This window comes from Cydia pomonella, chromosome 11, assembly GCF_033807575.1.
Source record: "Cydia pomonella isolate Wapato2018A chromosome 11, ilCydPomo1, whole genome shotgun sequence".
Lineage (NCBI taxonomy): Eukaryota > Metazoa > Arthropoda > Insecta > Lepidoptera > Tortricidae > Cydia > Cydia pomonella.
Window position 1 is genome coordinate 1,265,392 of NC_084713.1, and position 19,117 is coordinate 1,284,508.

General features: G+C 36.0%; 1 protein-coding gene and 1 long non-coding RNA gene across 12 annotated transcripts in view; one reads left to right on the forward strand and one right to left on the reverse strand.

The window, feature by feature from the left end:
• LOC133522589 (liprin-alpha-1) overlaps positions 1–19,117 on the forward strand; it is a 282,899-nt gene that overhangs the window by 110,920 nt on the left and 152,862 nt on the right. The window lies entirely within an intron of this gene.
• On the reverse strand, positions 967–7,194 carry LOC133522596 (uncharacterized). 3 transcript variants are annotated; one of them, XR_009800090.1, is made up of 3 exons: positions 4,112–7,194; positions 1,733–3,514; positions 967–1,104 (listed from the first exon to the last, which is right to left on the reverse strand). It is a non-coding gene; the product is annotated as an uncharacterized LOC133522596 (long non-coding RNA). The 3 variants fall into 3 exon arrangements; XR_009800091.1 differs by lacking the exon at positions 4,112–7,194 and having other exon boundaries at positions 1,733–3,058; positions 3,315–3,553; XR_009800089.1 differs by lacking the exon at positions 4,112–7,194 and having other exon boundaries at positions 1,733–3,553.

Genomic DNA, 19,117 nt, shown 5'->3' on the forward strand with positions numbered 1-19,117 from the left:
CGTCTGAGCTAAGCGCTGTCCTCGCACCCTCCGTCTAGTTTACGTTTGCGGCCATATCAAAAATACACACCGTATGTTTATTAGGGTTCCGTACCAAAAAGGTACAAAAGGAACCCTTATGGTGCTATTGCTAAATATCTCGAGAAGTACTTAAGCTATCGATGTGAAATTTGGAATAGTAATGAATAACGCTGACCCAAACATATTGGATGTGTATTTATTTTATTTTATTTGTAAGTATTAATAATGGAAAATTCCCAATATGAAGAGGGGGTAAAATTGCAAAGTCTAGTTAAATAGGTCAAGTGGGGTATCATTTGAAAGAGCTCAAATTGAAAATTACAAAACAATTTTTTATTTTCATTGTGAAAAAAAAAATTTACGTATGAAGGAAAATGTGAAAATAATACCATCCCCCCCCCCCTCTCTCATCTCCGAAGTTTAAGAATAAAAATTGTTTTTTTTTACATTGGTCAAGTCTTTCATGAGAAAATTTGAAGTTTGTACGGAACCCTCGGTGTGCGAGGTAAACGAACTCGCACTTGACCGGTTATTCTTATTGCCCATAAGGCCCGTCCTTAGATATATGTCAATGATTACGGTGATCTCGAAAATGGCTCAAATGATTTCAATTAAATTTGCTATATGGGGGTTTTCGGGGCGTTTTTGAGTTTTTACCTATTTGTTTTCCGAGCAAAAGGAATTAAAGTTTACTGATTTTGAAAACTGTGTTTTATTAGTAAAATAATGTTCTGATTACATTTCTTGAAAGAAAATACATACTTATTTAGTATATTACTACATAGAGCGGGAAAAAGGGATTTGGTTCATACACATTTTATAATATGGTTAACTCTTTCCCATTTTTCCTGTAGCCATAACAAAGTTAAGGGAATCTAAAGCATTGCGCATTTTTCTACGTTTTGTATATTAGGTAGGTATTTGTATCAGAATAAAACATAGTAATAAGCAAAATATGTATTTATTAGACGCGCACGCTTTTCCTGCGCCACTCTTAATAGTAGTCCGTTTTGCGCATGACGATGAGGAAGTTCTTGAGGAGCGTCTTCATCAATATCTCCTACGATTTCCTCGGGAACATTTCTGCAAGAAAAAGGAGAACATCGGTAAGAATATTAGAATTTAAAGAAGAAATCTAATCATCACTATAAAGAGTAAAAATGTGAAACTTTCTTCATCAATCGCTGAACAATGAAATTTATTCCATTTGCCCTTATCTTCATTTAATAGGGAATATTACGCGAAACTCTGCGTAGGGGTCACAACTACCACAATCCATCACAATCTGAGGGCCTCCGCTAGCTGACGCGGATTATCCGAACGGACGCCCCGTCTAATAACAAATTGTATGAATAGCGCTAAGTGGCGCGGGCGCGTGCGACGGAATTGGCCTGGGAGCAGGACCCGCGAGCGTGCGCACGCGGCGGGCGTCCGCGTCAGCTAGCGGAGGCCCTGAGGGTCTACCGCGAAACAAGAAAATTTCGTTACTTATCTAACCTCTCTATCACTGATGAGAATCTGCAATGTTAAGCTCACTTACCTATAATGTTGCATTATGTTGTATACTACGCAACATGCATTTATTATTGACGATGCCTTCGTCGGGCTGTAGTGTAAGACGCGGTCGTGGCCCAGGCACCGGAATACGTTTTTGAGGTACCCATTGGTACGCTTGATCGTGTTGCGCACGCGACAGTGCCAGACCGTGTACCTTGCTTCTGGGCTTCCCGGGGCAGGATTCAGCACTGGCGTCATGAGCCATGGCTCAAGAGCATACCCCGAGTCACCTGAAATTATTATTTTTTGGTTACATAATACTTAATCATCTGAACAACTAACGAAACTTCCCCCTTGCTTATGCCTTTTTAGGGTTCCGTAGCCAAATGGCATAAAACGGAACCCTTATAGTTTCGCCATGTCCGTCTGTCTGTCTGTCCGAGGCTTTGCTCCGTGGTCGTTAGTGTTAGAAAGCTGAAATTTGGCATGGATATATAAATCAATAAAGCCGACAAAGTCGTACAATAAAATCTAAAATTTTAATTTTTTTTAGGGTACCTCCCCTACACGTAAAGTGGGGGTGAATTTTTTTTTTCGCTTCAACCCTAAAGTGTGGGGTATCGTTGGAAAGGTCTTTCAAAACTAATAGGGGTTTTCAAGAAACATTTTTTGATAAAGTGAATATATTCGGAGATAATCGCTCCGAAAGAAAAAAAAAAAATGTGTCCCCCCCCTCTAACTTTTGAACCATAGGTCCAAAAAATATGAAAAAAATCGTGGAAGTAGAGCTTAAGAAAGACATTAAATGAAAACTATAGCGGACATGATCAGTTTAGCTGTTTTTGAGTTATCGCAAAAAGTTTTCCCTTCATAGTAAAAAGACTTCTTTAATTAGGTACTGATTATGCAAATTTGCCTATTTGTTTAACTCGGGTGAAAGGTACCATTTACTACACTTTAAGCTCCAGTTTAGCTTATTGTGACGGAAGAGTAACTACGGAACCCTACACTGAGCGTGGCCCGACATGCTCTTGGCCGGTTATTTACATTATGATAGGTATATTAACTTAGTCATGAACTATTTATTCTGTGGTCGTGATCTTAGTACATTTACTAACATGCACTTGCCCCATTCCAATAACCCGGGGTTAACCGGTTAAACCGTTAACCCAATGTGAAATTGTACTGGTAACATGGTAACTCCAGGGTTAACCAGTTAACCCCGAGTTAGTGAAATGGTGCAAGTGGTGCTAAGGGATTTAGAAACAGCGCGCCAAGCGGGATGTTTTGGAAACTCAAAATTCCATACAAAATGACAGTTAACGCAAACGCGTACGTCACGTCTCCCCATCGAATAAATTTACACTAGGTACAGATACACAATTTTCTGCTTACCCAGAAGGAAATACTCCCCAATGTGGCCATTGTACAATCTTCTTAATTCATCCTAAATGGACGAATTGTTAAATATGAAAGAGTCGTGCACACGGCCAGGAAACCTCGTGTTTACTGCCAAGATCTTACAGTTGACATCTGCAATCTGAAGATATAAGGTTATTTATATTCTTATTTGAGAATTGGTGACAACCAAGTAGTAACATATAAGTTATTATTTTAATGAATTATTATAATCAATCTAGATTAGGTACATCATTATCTTAGTCGATTTGTGTTAGATTGTCCCATAGTATTTATATTTCTTTATTTAATTATAATATACATACATTGTGGTCAGTGATGAGGATTTTATGATTAATATAAAAAAATCATTATTTGTAACTAAAATTGAAACTTACTAGCTGTACATTAAGAGCGTGAACGCCTTTCCGATTCAGATATTGCACTCCGTGTGGCACAGGTGGGAAATATTTTCACTTGAGTGCAGTCTACTACACCCAAGATATTTGGCAGACCATATGCATCCTCAAATCCTGAGGCAACTGATCGTCGGGACCGATCAGTTCCAGGAAAAACTATTATCCATTGGTCTTTAAGTCTGTAAAAAGGAGCATATTTTAGATGACACGTTTTAGAACTTAACCTTAGTCAAACCTAGCTAGTATTGCAATTCCAGATTATGTATCCAATGTAACTAACTACCTGAACATAACTATCAAACAATACCTATCTCATTACACAATACATCAACACTGATGCTTATTCAAAAAAGTAAAAACTACTAAGATAGCCCTAGTATACTCTCACAGTTTTTGATGCCTAGTAGTTCAGTGGTCCAATAAACATACCTTCTGTTCACAGCATCTACAAATTGTTCGAGATACTGTGGCTTACAGTCGTCTGACCAATAGATAAACCATGATCCTGACCAGTCCCGTGTTGATAATTGCCATCAGCCAGCAGATGTAATGCTGTTAGAATCTTATTTAAGTAGTTGTACACAGCTTAATTATTTAAGTAATTTTTTTCGCTTAAGAAATATTTAAATTTTAAGGTATAATGTAGCACCTCTGTTATGTTATAAACAACAATTTCACCCAAATATTTGTATCAGCTAATTTTGTGTGATTGTGCGGTATCTTAACATACAAACTTTTGGTACTATATGAGCAACACTGCAATATTATAGCTTTACCTTAAGGTGAGATGGCAATTCATCACCCTTGTGAGGCTGGAGGTCGGCGTTGAGTTCTTCACAAATATATAACACTAACTCCTTTCGTACTCTGTATATATGACGGAACTCTTCGTCCGGCATATCAAAGGGGTTTGCAGCGTCCCTCAAAGATCGTCGCTGAATCCTTCTTCTTTCTTTTTCCTCTGCAGCAGTTGCGAGCTGGAAGAAAAAAAATCTCGACATCCCTGCAAAGAAAATATTGACAATATTATATGCAGCGGAACTTTTTTTTTTTTGCTACGTCGGTGGCAAACAAGCATACGGCCCGCCTGATGGTAAGCAGTCTCCGTAGCCTATGTACACCTGCAACTCCAGAGGAGTTACACTACTAACTAACTAACTAACACTCAATAACTAACACTCAATAAAATCATAGAAAAACGGATACTTACTGATAATTTATACCTTAACATAGGTTTTTTCATGAGCTTTGCATCCACGACAACGCTTGTCGTGACCTAAGAAGCACGTAGATAAAATTAACTATATTGAACTGCCAAAATGGGATAATGTGTCAAATTATCCGACGACCATGTTATGCAAATTGTCGATTGTCATCTATCGCTGTCAAATGTGGATAACTCCTATTATCGTCTGCAACCGTAGTGTGAACGATAAAATCGAAGAAAACTGTCATTTTAACAACAAGATTGTCACCATATCGCGTGATAACTAAGACCATGCTAAGCCCGCAGCGTAATAAGAGTGTAGTACCAAGTACAATTCTTTCGATACATACTTTTTGCAGCTAACTGTACCTATGTTCAATTCAACTTCATGTAAGGTCAGCATGGGAAAGTGTGGCACACAGCCCATTCAGGTATGTGAGGCTGACATTGGGGTCTGTTTATACATTGATTAGTGTTTATTGCGAGTTCATACATTAGCTACTTGCATTAAATGGCAAATGTATGAACCTGCAAATAAATAATAAATAAATAAAATAAAATAGCCTTTTATTTCTTGCGAAATTTTAACATTTTAACATTGTTGTTTAGAGTTAAGTTAAAATAATTTTAGAACCAACATCAAAAAACTATAAGCAAACTTAATTACTTATAGCTTCCCAATGGCAGCTCTAAAACTATTTCAAAATGAATTTTAATATGTAGCAAGAACCCCGTCTTCACAGGTGAAGGCCTCCTCCAGAGTTTTCCACTCATCTCTATCTTGAGCTATTCGCATCCAGTTTTGACCAGCTATATTTTTTATTTCGTCTTCCCATCTAGTAACAGGTTTTCCTATACCCCGTTTCCCTAGTGGCCCTTTCCATGACGTAACATTTTTGGTCCAACGCTGGTCCGTTATTGCCTGCAAATAAGACTAACCAATTACCCTCAACACAAGCCTTATTGAGCTTACTGTGGGACTTAGTCAATTTGTGTAATAATGTCCTATAATATTTATTTATTATATCACGATTGTATAATAGTTATTTACGATACATTAGTGGCGATAAATTGAAACACGACCGAAGGGAGTCTTTTAAATCGACAAGAGTTGCGAATTACCTATTCGCACATGTGTCGTACAACGTTTTACAGTACATATGACCCTTTAAATTTTCGACATACTTAGTTACATAATGTGCTAATTTACACACTAGTGCGTAACACTATAGTAGCACCGTATGTACTGTAATAGTACATTACGATACTAGTGCGAAAATAGGAAATTCGAAACGAGTGGCGATAAATTAAAACACGACCGAAGGGAGTGTTTTAAATCGGCACGAGTTGCGAATTACCTATTTGCACATGTATCGTACAACGTTTTACAGTACATATGGGCCTTTAAATGTTCGACACAGTAACGTAATACGCTAATTTTCGCACTAGTGCGGTAAAGTAGCACCATATGTACTGTACATAGTTATTTGTGCAACAAGACAGGAAAGTTGGTTTTTCTTGCGAGTGTTGATTTTGAGTAAGCGAAAGATTCTATAATTGCATCACGAAGCGAGTGATTCTAAGTTAGAATCTTGAGCGTAGCGAGGGAGTTAAAAACACGAGATGTAAAATAACTGCTCTCGTGTGACACGCAACTTTTCACCTCAGTAGTGAGTTCATTATTAAAGGTTAATAAAATTAAACATCAAGTAAAGTTAACCACATTTATTTACATTCATGAATGAAAGGCATCATCATTATGACGAAAGCTTGTCTCACTGAGGAAAGTCGCATTTAAATTTCGGTGACAATATTTTTACGAAAGGGTGTAGCATCGGCGGTCGATACTGGAGCTGGGATTTTACGCGGTAGGCCGTACGGCGGTGCACGGTGTGGCGTTATTGTGGCGGAAATGTTTATTTACATCGGTTTCGATTGTGCATTGTAAAAGTGCGCGACTCGCTGCTGTAAAGATAGTGTTATCGGATCGTTCGCTCTTGGTGTTCTCTGTGTACATGCCCGTCGATTCTGCGGAGACTCTTACCGAATTTACGGAATGCCTAGGGGAAATGGCGGCAATAGTGGAGGAGTGCCAGGTAGACTGCGTCTTCATATTAGGGGATTTCAACGCTCACCCGGGCAGACGATTCGGTAAGGAGTTGTTAGACTTTTGTGCGGATGTTAGATGGCAATGTGCGGACATAGACATTCTAGGAGTGGCCTCGGATACATACACCTATGTTAGTGATATTAATGGTACTAAAAGCTGGCTGGATCACTGTGTAGTATCTGAAGCGGCACGGAAACTAATACGGAGTATAAAAATACATTATGACGTGTACTGGTCGGACCATCATCCGTTAGAATTAGTTTGTAATTTAAATTTAATTAGAAATAATAATATTACAAGTAATATAGTACTTATGTAATAAGATTATTTGGGGAGAGCGTGACGCAGCACAATTGACATTATATGAAAATTATTGCAATGAAAAATTTAAATATATTGATTTTCCAATTGTAGCAGGATAGCCTAGGAAAAATTGCCCCAGCGATTTTGGGCCGAAACTGTAATCAAACGATTCCTTTTGGGGAGGTTATACTCTGCACAAAGTTTCATCCCTCTGTTACCCCCTGGGGGTGAAAAAACACCCGACTAACCCCAAAACTGTTTTAATTATTTTTTCCTAAACTATGAAAGTGACGAATTTCAAATTTTGTACAAATATTAATAAGATCTATGATTGATCTATGTGCTAAAAAAATATTAACCCCCTAACCATTTAAACTCTTGTAAAAAAAACAAAAATAAAAAAAGAATCAACCTGTATATCAAGTTTGGCTCATGGTACCACACCATTTTTTTTTTCAAAAATGAACCAGTTTATATTCTACATGATACAAAAGTTTCATGGACCTACTCCAGAAGGAATAACATTGCGAAATTAATATGTATTGGCTCTTTGGTGCGTACTATTCATTGAACTCCCACTAAGAGCCTTGCATTATTAATAAACAATGGCTTGCAACCGACCGCTGGCGCTGCTCGTGCCCGATTTGAAAAAGGTGGGGATAAAGAAGTATGAATCAAACTCATTTGTATTTATAAAAACATTTTTAGGGTTCCGTAGTCAACTTAGGAACCCTTATAGTTTCGCCATGTCCGTCTGCCTGTCTGTCTGTCTGTCCGAGGCTTTGCTCCGAGGTCGTTAGTATATGTAAATCAATAAAGCCGACAAAGTCGTACAATAAAATCTAATTTTTTTTTTTGAGGGTACCTCCCCTTCACGTAAAGTGGGGGTGTTTTTTGCTTCAATCCTACAGTGTGGAGTATCGTTGGAAAGGTATTTCAAAACTAATAGGGGTCTTCAACAAACATTTTTTGATAAAGTGAATATATTCGGAGATAATCGCTCCGAAAGAAAAAAAAATGTGTCCCCCCCCCTCTAACTTTTGAACCATAGGTCCAAAAAAAATGAAAAAAAAATCGTGGAAGTAGAGCTTAAGAAAGACATTAAATGAAAACTATAGCGGACATGATCAGTTTAGCTGTTTTTGAGTTATCGCAAAAAGTTTCCCCTTCATAGTAAAAAGACATACTTTAATTAGGTACTGATTATGCAAATTTGCCTATTTGTTTAACTCGCGTGAAAGGTACCGTTTCATCCCTTGGTTAACAATTTACTATACTTAAAGCTCCAGTTTAGCTTATTGTGACGGAAGAGTAACTACGGAACCCTACACTGAGCGTGGCCCGACATGCTCTTGGCCGGTTTTTTAAAATTATCTTGGTTTCGGGTCCGAGACGTTGCGTATTAAGCATGATACGAGTATAATGATTAGTGGCTACGAAATAGTACGTTTATTTTAATTTCGCAATGTTCCTTCTGGAGTAGGTCCATGAAACTTTTATATAATATAGAATATAAATTGGTACATTTAAAAAAAATAATGGTGTGTGTACCGTGAGCCAAACTTGAGATACAGGATGATTCTTTTTTCATTTTTGTTTTTTTTACAAGAATTTAAATGGTTAGGGGGTTAATATTTTTTTAGCACATAGCTTTTAGTCTTATTAATATTTGTACGAAATTTGAAATTCGTCACTTTCATAGTTTAGGAAAAAATAATTAAAACAGTTTTGGGGTTAATCGGGTGTTTTTCACCCCCAGGGGGTAACAGAGGGATGAAACTTTGTGCAGAGTATAACCTCCCCAAAAGGCATCGTATGATTACAGTTTCGGCCCAAAATCGCTGGGGGCAATTTTTCCTAGGCTATCCTGCTACACCCTTTTATGTATATAAATAATACGTATGCCCCTTTGTTTGATTTTTTAAGATTTTTCAAATATTATAAGTGTTTTTGATAATTGTATGGAATTTGTATTTTGTTCCACATCATTTGGCCTTTAACATCAATTAAATGATGGTTTGAACAGCGCCCATAACATTAAGGCACTTACGTAAATGACTAGTAAGCCCAATTCGAGAGCGGCAGCCGCGACCGCATGGCGGGCAGGAGAATGTCATGCCCGGTGACGAAGGTGGGAAAACAGCGCGCTGGTGTCTCAGTTCTCGCCTAGTGTGAAGGAGTTTAAGCCATGCTTCATCGTGTGCAACTACTCCATCTCCCAGGGTCTTCCTCCAGTGCTCGCGGTCTTCAGCCTCCCTTTCCCAGTTGGTGGGATCGATCCGGAAGGACAACATATCTCGCTTTGCGCTATCCTTTAAACGAAGCATTGGTCGCCCAACCGGTCGTTTCGCGTGCGCTACTTCGCTTAGGATAGTCTTATGGCTCCTCTACATGATGGCCCAGCGTAGGCCAGTCCTAGGGACGCATTTATGCGTTAGAGGGAGCAAGTGATATTGCTATCTCATTTCACCGCATAGCTGCGTCCCTTGGACTGGCCTACGCTGGGCCATCGTGTAGAGGAGCCCTTACGTGGCAAACGAGAGGGCTCCATCCTGTGCACGTGCCCCAACCACCGTAAGCGTCTCTGTTTCAAGACTGCTGTGATACTGGGTAAACGTGCGATGCTAAGTACCTTCTCATTTTGCTCCTATCTTATACCTAATAATAATAAATCGAAAAGAGGAAAACAAAGGGGCATAGCTATATATGGTTAATATACATGAAATTGTTTAAAAATATTATTCATAATGTCAATATTGAGGGAGGAAAATGGGGGAAGTGGTCGTCCACTATCCTCTAAAATATTTTGAATGTTTCAACCATAAACCTAGGTAGCAATTTAGCAACTTCTGCTAACAATCTCTGCACTACAATGTAGAATTTAAAATTGGGGGTAAAGTGTCTTTCTGATCGGTCACAAAAGGAGCATTATTTATGAACTATAGAAATAAAAAATATTTCTTTTTTAATTTTTTATTTACTACCTTGAAAGTACAGGCCTTGCTTAAATAAACATAACAAACTATTATTTTATACCAATTATTGGGTTTTTGGTTCAGATAAAAAGCAGTCAAACACATCTAACCCAGTAAATAAATACGACGACGACCGGTTTGGCCTAGTGGGTAGTGACCCTGCCTACGAAGCTGATGGTCCCGGGTTCAAATCCTGGTAAGGGCATGTATTCGTGTGATGAGCATGGATATTTGTTCCTGAGTCATGGGTGTTTTCTATGTATTTAAGTATTTATAAATATTTGTATATTATATATATCGTTGCCTAAGTACCCTCAACACAAGCCTTATTGAGCTTACTGTGGGACTTAGTCAATTTGTGTAATAATGTCGTATAATAAAAAAAAAAAAAAAAAAAAAAAAAATATATATATATATAAAATCCAATCATAAATAATAACAAATGTGTTGTTTTCAACAGTAAATATTAGTATGGACTACACAATGTACTAAATCATAATCATAATCATTCTTTATTGCAACCATGGTACAGTATAGATGTTATACATGATATACAATGTCTCACATGGACCCTGCAAGGGCACAGCATATAATATCTTATTATTCATAATCATAACTCATAACATATTATATTATTATTAACAATGAAGCAATTCTTATATTACACATGAGATCACTAATAAATGTCAAAATAAATTATCAAAGAATGAGTCATCAAAGAAAAAAAATAAACAGAAAACTCATCTAAGATAAGTAAATTTTCTCGCACTTATTTAATGGATAAGACCTGTAGGGCTAAGATGGTCGACTCTTTATCATTTGTCACCAAGTCTGTCACGTTCTAACAAATATGTAAGCGCGAAAGTGACAGGCATAGTGACAAGTGATAAAAATGGAGCCATGATGCCACCGCTGATAAGACTAATGATTGTAGTTTAACTTTCTCTGTAGGGCTAAGGTCAACTCTTTATCATTTGTCACCACGCCTGTCACATTCTAACAAGTATGTATGTAAGTGCGAAAGTGATGGGCATAGTGACAAGTGATAAAAATAGAACCATAGTGGCACCGCTGATTTGTTCTTATTTTACTACAGGTTTTTATACTAAGTCAGTGGCAAACAAGCATACGGCCCGCCTGATGATAAGCAGTCTCCGTAGCCTATGTACGCCTGAAACTCCAGAGGAGTAGGAGAAGGAGGTAACTACAGAAACAAATTTGAAATGTTTAATTATCAGTATTAACATACTAGAAACTTAATTATGAAGTAGCTGTATTGTTAGAATGTTTTTTGAAGAACTATTAATTTCATACCTTTTTGTTTTAAAATGTTTTTTCAGTTCTGGAGCCGTTTACTGAAACGGCTTTCAAAGGAAAAAATAACTCACTGTATATTTATGTGTTATATATTTTTGTGAATATTGAACATTAAAATATTTTACTGGTAACAACTGAGAATAATCATTCCCACTAGGACCCACCAAAGTAAGTTAATGGTACTACAGATCATTATTAGAAGAAAGATGAGAAAACCCATTCTTTAGCTAGTCTATCTATAACTTAGAATATTGACCCGTTTGGGCCGCTCATCTGATTTGGAGTTTATTCAGTAAAATATTATTTTGCCTAATATTTAAACATTATAACTTACTATATTGATCACTTTCGTATATACTATAAGGGTATTGAGTTATTATGAAACAATTTGTAACTCATAAGCAGACAAGTTAGTGTACAATATTATGTATGTACCTACAACTAATCAGATAGTGGAAAGAAGCAATTTTGTGTCATACAAGGCAACATTGTTTTTAGTTTGTTACTAACTGATGGGTAAGTGCCTATATTTAAATGGGTCATCACAAGACAGTGTACGGATTTTCTGAATTAAAATAATTTTAGATAGTCTTACATATAGCAAACCTGTAATTGAGGTAACACAAACAAAAGAGGCACTATCACTTTATCTTAAATCACCACAAATAAAATTATTATCTTGACAGTCCACGTGTACCTAAATGAGTAACTAGCTGGAACCAGGCGGCGCGAACAACCACGACGTCAACACTTCCAAAAGTTTGTCGTGACACTCTTGCGACCCCAGGCTGCCTTCCTCTAGGATTCTAAGTCTGCTAGTCCATTGATACTTAGCACGAACGAATCATCTTTTAGCTTGAACAGGGGATGAATCTGCTTCGGAGAACCTTTGTTTCGTGAGGGCACGATATATAGATTTATGTTTTCCATTTACCTAGTTAATGACGATTTCGCCAGGAACTGTTCTCATAGGGGATAAAGTTGTCCCGTAGTTGCTTTTAGTAAAGTGATCGCTGGTTTTTATTAACAAATAGCCACAATGGATGGAGTGCCGGGTGTTGACTGTTGACTAAAGAATGGTTTCAAGACTAATTCTTCATTAGCTGCACACTTCCACGTTAGTTTACTGCAGTATAAGCTAACAGTTTAAATATTATCATCGAGCAAAATAACAAAAACAAACATTCTTGACCCGACTTCGCCATTTTTAAGACATGTTTTCATAATTTGACGTATTAAATTATCTGTCAAAATTGACAAGTATGCTCCACGACCAATCACGTTTATGAGCTTTCGAGAAGTCACTTAGATCTTGCTTAGATCTCTAAACCATCTCTTATTGATGTCTTATTGAAATAAGACCGGAATCAAAGTTAACGTCAATTTTGACATATCGTTTAGTTATCGATCTTTTCAATCTCTTTCCAAGAACTAACGCATCTCTAAATCATTGTTCGAATCGGGCCCTAAGTCATTTTGCAATAAACGAAACGAATAAATATCTATGTAACTATTTAATCTGCTAACAAAATTTCACGAGAATCGGTTAAGGAATGCAACCCGTAGAGGAGAACATCCGAATATACGAAGCATTTTTGCCCAAGCTGAAACGGAGTCCTTCTTTAATACTCGATCATTCAAATATACAAGGTATTATGCTGTACAATAAACCAGAAACTTACAAATCACAATTATAAGACTACTTTCTCAGGCAAACGCCTATAAAAGTTTATGGCACACTCTTTGATAATACTAGTTTATTTTAACATGGAATAAAAATTAAAAATAAAAATATACTCACTATAATTACAATGGTATGATCTTATTGGTAGTAAACTTACTAACAGCATGTCTCTTTGTTACTAAATTAATTAATTTATAGTAATTTGTGGGTAAAGTATCAGATTTTTGCACATATCTCAATGGCTCAGGCGGAAGATATAAATAAGCCCCGGAGGTCTATTCAATGCATAGACAACTGCGACGTAAAATGTTACTTACTGTGTTATGTACAAGAAAATCCTATCGGAATAGATCTCGGCTAATAGACCATTACGGTCGCGTCTGAGAATATAAATACGGACGATAAAGTGCCATAAATATGTATAATGTACAATAATACACCTTATGGGTAATAAGGTCGTGTATACATATTTTTGGGACTTAGTTCGTATCGATATTTTCAGACGTGACTTACCATGCTGAGGCGGGTCATTTCGTGGCTGCAGTCATATTTTGTTTACTTTTTATTTCTTGTTTTTTTACTATTATTGTATTTGCGCTTTTAATTGAACATAACACATAGCAATAATAATACATATATCTATTCTAATCTGACATAAATAACTGTTTTTGTTTTCTTTTAAGATTTACCGCTAAAGCATTTTTTATTTATTTATCGGTACAACTCAAGGTTAACTTGTAAGTAAAATCCAAGATTCATAATCATAAGATATAAATATTACAGTACATATGGGGCTACTTTATAGCACTAGTGCGAGAAGTAGCATATTACGTTACTGTGTCGAACATTTAAAGGGCCATATGTACTGTAAAACGTTGTAAGATACATGTGCGAATAGGTAATTCGCAACTCGTGTCGATTTAAAACACTCCCTTCGGTCGTGTTTTAATTTATCGCCACTCGTTTTGAATTTCCTATTTTTCGCACTTGTATCGTAATGTACTATTTTAGGAGAATATAAAACTTCCATGGGATATACGTAGGTACGTTTTTAGCACGAGATAATAATCGTATCTAATGCCTTCTGGCTTAGATCAATTTCGAATATAATTATTTTAATAGACCTCTAGAGTTCGAAACTCTTCAATTTACAATTATTTTGATATCATCTGAATTGCTAAGAGGTCATTACAAAAATGCTGACAGAAAACCTTTCGACATTCACCCTAAAATAAGCCTTGAGGAGTTTTATTAGGGTTCTTTTTTTCGATGAGTTTTCCGTAAAGAGCACTTGGTTTGGTTCAATTAGGAATCTAAGAGAATTTTAATTCTTTGAAGGTAAAGTTGACTTAGCCTTTGTGAAGAGGAGTAAATTCAACATTTTTTCATCACACTTGCTCGAAAAAGATCTTATTTCATGGAGGTTTTTTTATTTAAATTATTATTCATCCAAACCAAGTAGCATAAATGAATTTTACTTTTAAAATACTGACGTTTATCATTTAATATTTTTACATAATTTTCAATCATGGCAGAATACCGAATAAGTCTGTGCCTTCGATGCCTAACCTGTCGAGAAATTACAAAATGGCGGACGAAAATTTGATATGTCACCATATTTTAGAATTATTTCGCTTAAAATTTAGTTTTTTCTTCGCAAGTGTGATGAAAAACATTGTGTGTAACTCTGGGGGGTAAGAATATTGCAAACTCGGGTCTTTAATTCCCTCCAGCCTGCAGCTGTCGGGAATTTATTTATTGTATCGTATCGGAATGACCACCCTCGTATCCAAAATTTCACTTAACCCCTCGTTGCACAATGTACTATTATATAAATTAAGTGTTTATTTATTAAATCTTGTACATTTTAACGAATAGTTCGTTTGTTCCTAGTTTCTTAAGTTAAATTTATATAGGTACGCAAAAGGAAGTAGATAGTGTAAATAATGAGCTTTATTCAGATTTAACCATTTGTCACAATTATGATCTTATTATGATACAGCCGCGGACTTTAACTTGTTACTTTACATTGGACATTTCATACCGTTATGGTTGTCAATCCAAATTAGCGAAGAACCTTAGGTGGATCAACAATTAAAGTCCGTGACCGTACGTAAATCTTCAGAAAAGATTTAACTAAGATTAAAACTATTGACGTAATAAGAGTCATGTGTTTCAAAATACATCTAAAAAACTTTTTAGCTGCTCAAAATGTATATTCCAAAATTAACAGGTTATCGAGTTCTCGACTCTCTTCCAAAGTCATTAAGGTTCAAAATGGACTAGTTTATTGGAGGTTTCTTTGCCTCAAGCTTCTTACATGTTGTCAAGGCACGTGTTGAACTAATTTAAAGTTGCCAAAGCCACTAACTAGTGCAGTTCTTTGCCAGCTTATAAATATAAACTTGGGATTCTTGACAAAATACCAGATTTTTAAACTTTAAAATAAGTTCATCTAGACACCCGGCAGCGTGTCCAGCCAAGTTCAAAGAAAAAGGAACTGGCGACGCTGTAACCGTGTGTAATATTACACGAACCATTTCGAGCTACTTTTGACCTCTTCACAACTTGAAAACTATTTCACCTACACACATAAAATTTGGCACTTTTATTCAAGCCCCTTAGTTTGTCTAAAATACAACATTTCATGAATGTAGCTCAAGCAGTTATTGATAAATTAACGTTTAAAAACCGGTATTTTTGTGACTGACTGACTTTAAATCAAAAACCTATCAAAAACATAACCCACTTCCAGATGACCTAAGAACTTGAAATTTGGCATCAAGTTAGACTATTAGGTGTTATATTGAGGAAAAATCTGAAAACTTAAAATGATTGGTAATTCAACGAAACAATCATATATTGATAATTATTTGATTAATTTAGACTTATAGATCAATAAACCTATTAGTTGTATATAGAGGAGAAAATCTTAAAACTAAAAATTATTTGTTGATTCGAGGGAAAAAATTATATATTGATAGTCATTAGATTAATTAAGTGTTATGTGTTTTTACGTATATTATAAATACTTGACTATGTTACCTTTCTAAAATTTGGTTTGTTGGTAAAAAGGCGAGCCAAATCGTTTATAATTTCAAGATTTTCTATACAGCACAGAACTTGGCACCCATGTACATCTCTATTCTTTTGTCGGCGAGTCTTTGCTCTCATTTCACATTCATGTTTTTGTTGCGATTAAAATCTAATTTAACATAAATCGTGAAATTGTAACAATATTAACTTGAAGAAAAAGTGTATTCAATTGTTTGTATTGGTTAATATTTATGTCATGTTTAATTGTGTTTTTGTTTTATTTACAGGTAATAAGAAACCGAGTTTAAAGATGGCTTACTTCGAACGGACGAAAGGAATTAAGTAGGTAATATCAACTTAAAAGCGTGTTTGCTTCAGAGATATAGCTTGTACAGGGTGGGCAAATAAGAAGTATACATTTTGTTTTTAAATTTGAACTGTATTAAGATCAAAAATTATTAAGTATTGTTTTAAAAATATATTCTTCAGGGTTGGCAAATTCATGCGAAACAGAATGTCTGACATATGTCCACCTCTAACAGCAGGCAAATGTAAGCTCTTATCATCCCAATGTTCAGCATCTATTCGCACATTTTGGGCATTATCTTAGTACATTTGTGTCGAATAGTCGGTTTTAACTGTTTAAATTTCATCAGCTCGTTAGCATAGACACGTAATTTTAGATAGCCCCACAAAAATAAGTCAAGAGCTGCAAAATTTGGGGAATTTGGGTGCCAATCACTGTCACTTTTTTTCAAAATTAATCGAGCAAACAACGTGTTTTAAACAACAGAAACATTTGAGATAAAATTGCTTGCTGCTAGTGGTAGACATTTGGCAGAAATTATCTTCCGTATACAATTGCCAGCCCTGAATAATATATTTATGAAAAAATATTTAGTAAAATTTCCACTTAATGTAATTAAAATTTAAAAACAAAGTGTATCATTCTTATTTGTCCACCCTGTAGCTTCTTTCGTCTTTTTTGCTCAGTATTATTTAAAATAAGACCGTCACTAGGCCTAATGACAGGCGGTAGTTTTCAGTGGGTACCTTATTTATAATGCAAAACACTTATACTAGAATGATTCAGAAGAAAATAACACATTTTAATATAAATAAGTAGTAGGCAGGCTAGTTTATGTATGATTTTTTAGGATAATATCATTGGAATCACGAATAAATATTTAACGTTTTTAGGGTTCCATACCCAAAGGGTAAAACGGGACCCTATTACTAAGACTCCGCTGTCCGTCCGTCCTTCTGTCCGTCCATCCGTCTGTCCGTCTGACACCAGGCTGTATGTCATGAACCGTGATAGTTAGACAGTTGAAATTTTCACAGATGATGTATTTCTGTTGCCGCTGTAACAACAAAAAAATTAAAACGTACGGAACCCTCGGTGGGCGAGTCCTACTCTCACTTGTCCGTTTTTTTAAGTTCTTATTTCATAAAATCGACGTCTTGAGTTTGTTGTTTTAATTTATATTCTAAACATAAGAAATATATGACCATTTTATTCTTAACTATCCTTACAAGTACTACATTAAACCTACCCTAGATCAAGTTCCGGTATGACGTCCTTAACAAATGTCTTACAAGCCCACCCCCGAATTAAGGGCTGGGCCTAATTGACCCTAACCCGGGAAGCTCTGGGGTGCTCGCAATTCTAGTAAAGGGCTGAGCACAGAAAAAAAGATAGTACAGAAACTTGACTTCTCTGTTCGACTTTTACATTGGTGTCTTCCAATGACCTTGACATAATCTGACTAGCCATAGTGACATGTACAAGTATACCTAATACATATATAAGTGTAAAAGCTTGTATACACAATTATACAATGGGCTCATATAACCCGACATATTTTAAACGTGTATTCTTGATTGTACTTAGAGACTAAAATGTCATACAATGTTTTCTGAAATCGGTCTCGTTTCAGAGATGTTGTCAATTCTTGTGATAATTTGTTTTTGAAATAACTAAGCAAAACCGCCGTTTTGGCTGCGACGCTGCCACTATGTGACTTCATTTAGACGCACCTACTGACAGACATTAATTTTTTAAAGGAAACTCGCAAAATAAACAACTTGTCGCGAGCAGAAAACACACACAAGCACAAAAAAAATATTTTGCCCAATTTTACCAAAAGTCATATAACCTGACCATGTCATGACCATGATGAATGCGTAGTTAAAATCTGTCGGGTTATAATGACCCATGGTGTATATAATTCGATCGCCACCGGCTTACCAATTTTAGTCAATATCAACCTTATCCCTGTCTTGAAAGTAAAATGAGCCAAAATCCATCGGATACGACATAATCGCCACCACGTCTGTAATTTTGTTAGTTTCAGTTAATATTATGTATAAACAAAAACCAATCACGATAAATCAAATGTAAATTGATACTTAATTAAATCGAGCATATATTTAAATGTAGCAACACTAAGTTACGTTATTTTTGCTGTGGCAATTCTTTAAAAAAAAAACTCGGAGTGTCGTGTACTTGCTTCCTTTACAACTTAAAGGATAAAACAATATTAAGTATCTTATCCGCATATGGAATAAAATCCACGGCGCAAACTTACAATATATTTTGCTAGATAAACTTCTGTATTACATACTCTCTGTACGCCCCGTGTTCTGAAGGCCTTAATTGAGGGTGGATAAAGGAATCTTTTCAGGTGCGAAAGATGGTTTCAGTGCTGTAATGAAGTTAAGATACGTGACTTGCCTAGAGTAGGTAAAAATCTATTTAGTGTGTTTCGGCCAACTTTGTGGGTTAATACTTGGATTTTTAAGGTCTACTTGTTGTAGATAGGAATACCATGCGAATAAAGGCTGCTAGTAAAGTACTTAATCCTAGAGGTCTGTCGTGTAATGTATGAAAGATCCGTTACTTTCTTATACTGTCACGGTATTTCCGGACCGATGCGACCTTCAAGAAAAGAGCGCACTAACTATTTCTAATTATTTACGGTTAGTTTCATTAGACTTATATTGCCCGGGATATGGAACGAGATTAACTTTTGTATTACACTGTCCAGTCAATATTCTAGTCTACGTTCAAAAGAGAGGTATGGGCATTGTGAATGTCATCTCGCTTTGTGTGGTAGGGCACAGCACAGCGGATGTCATTCCAGATCT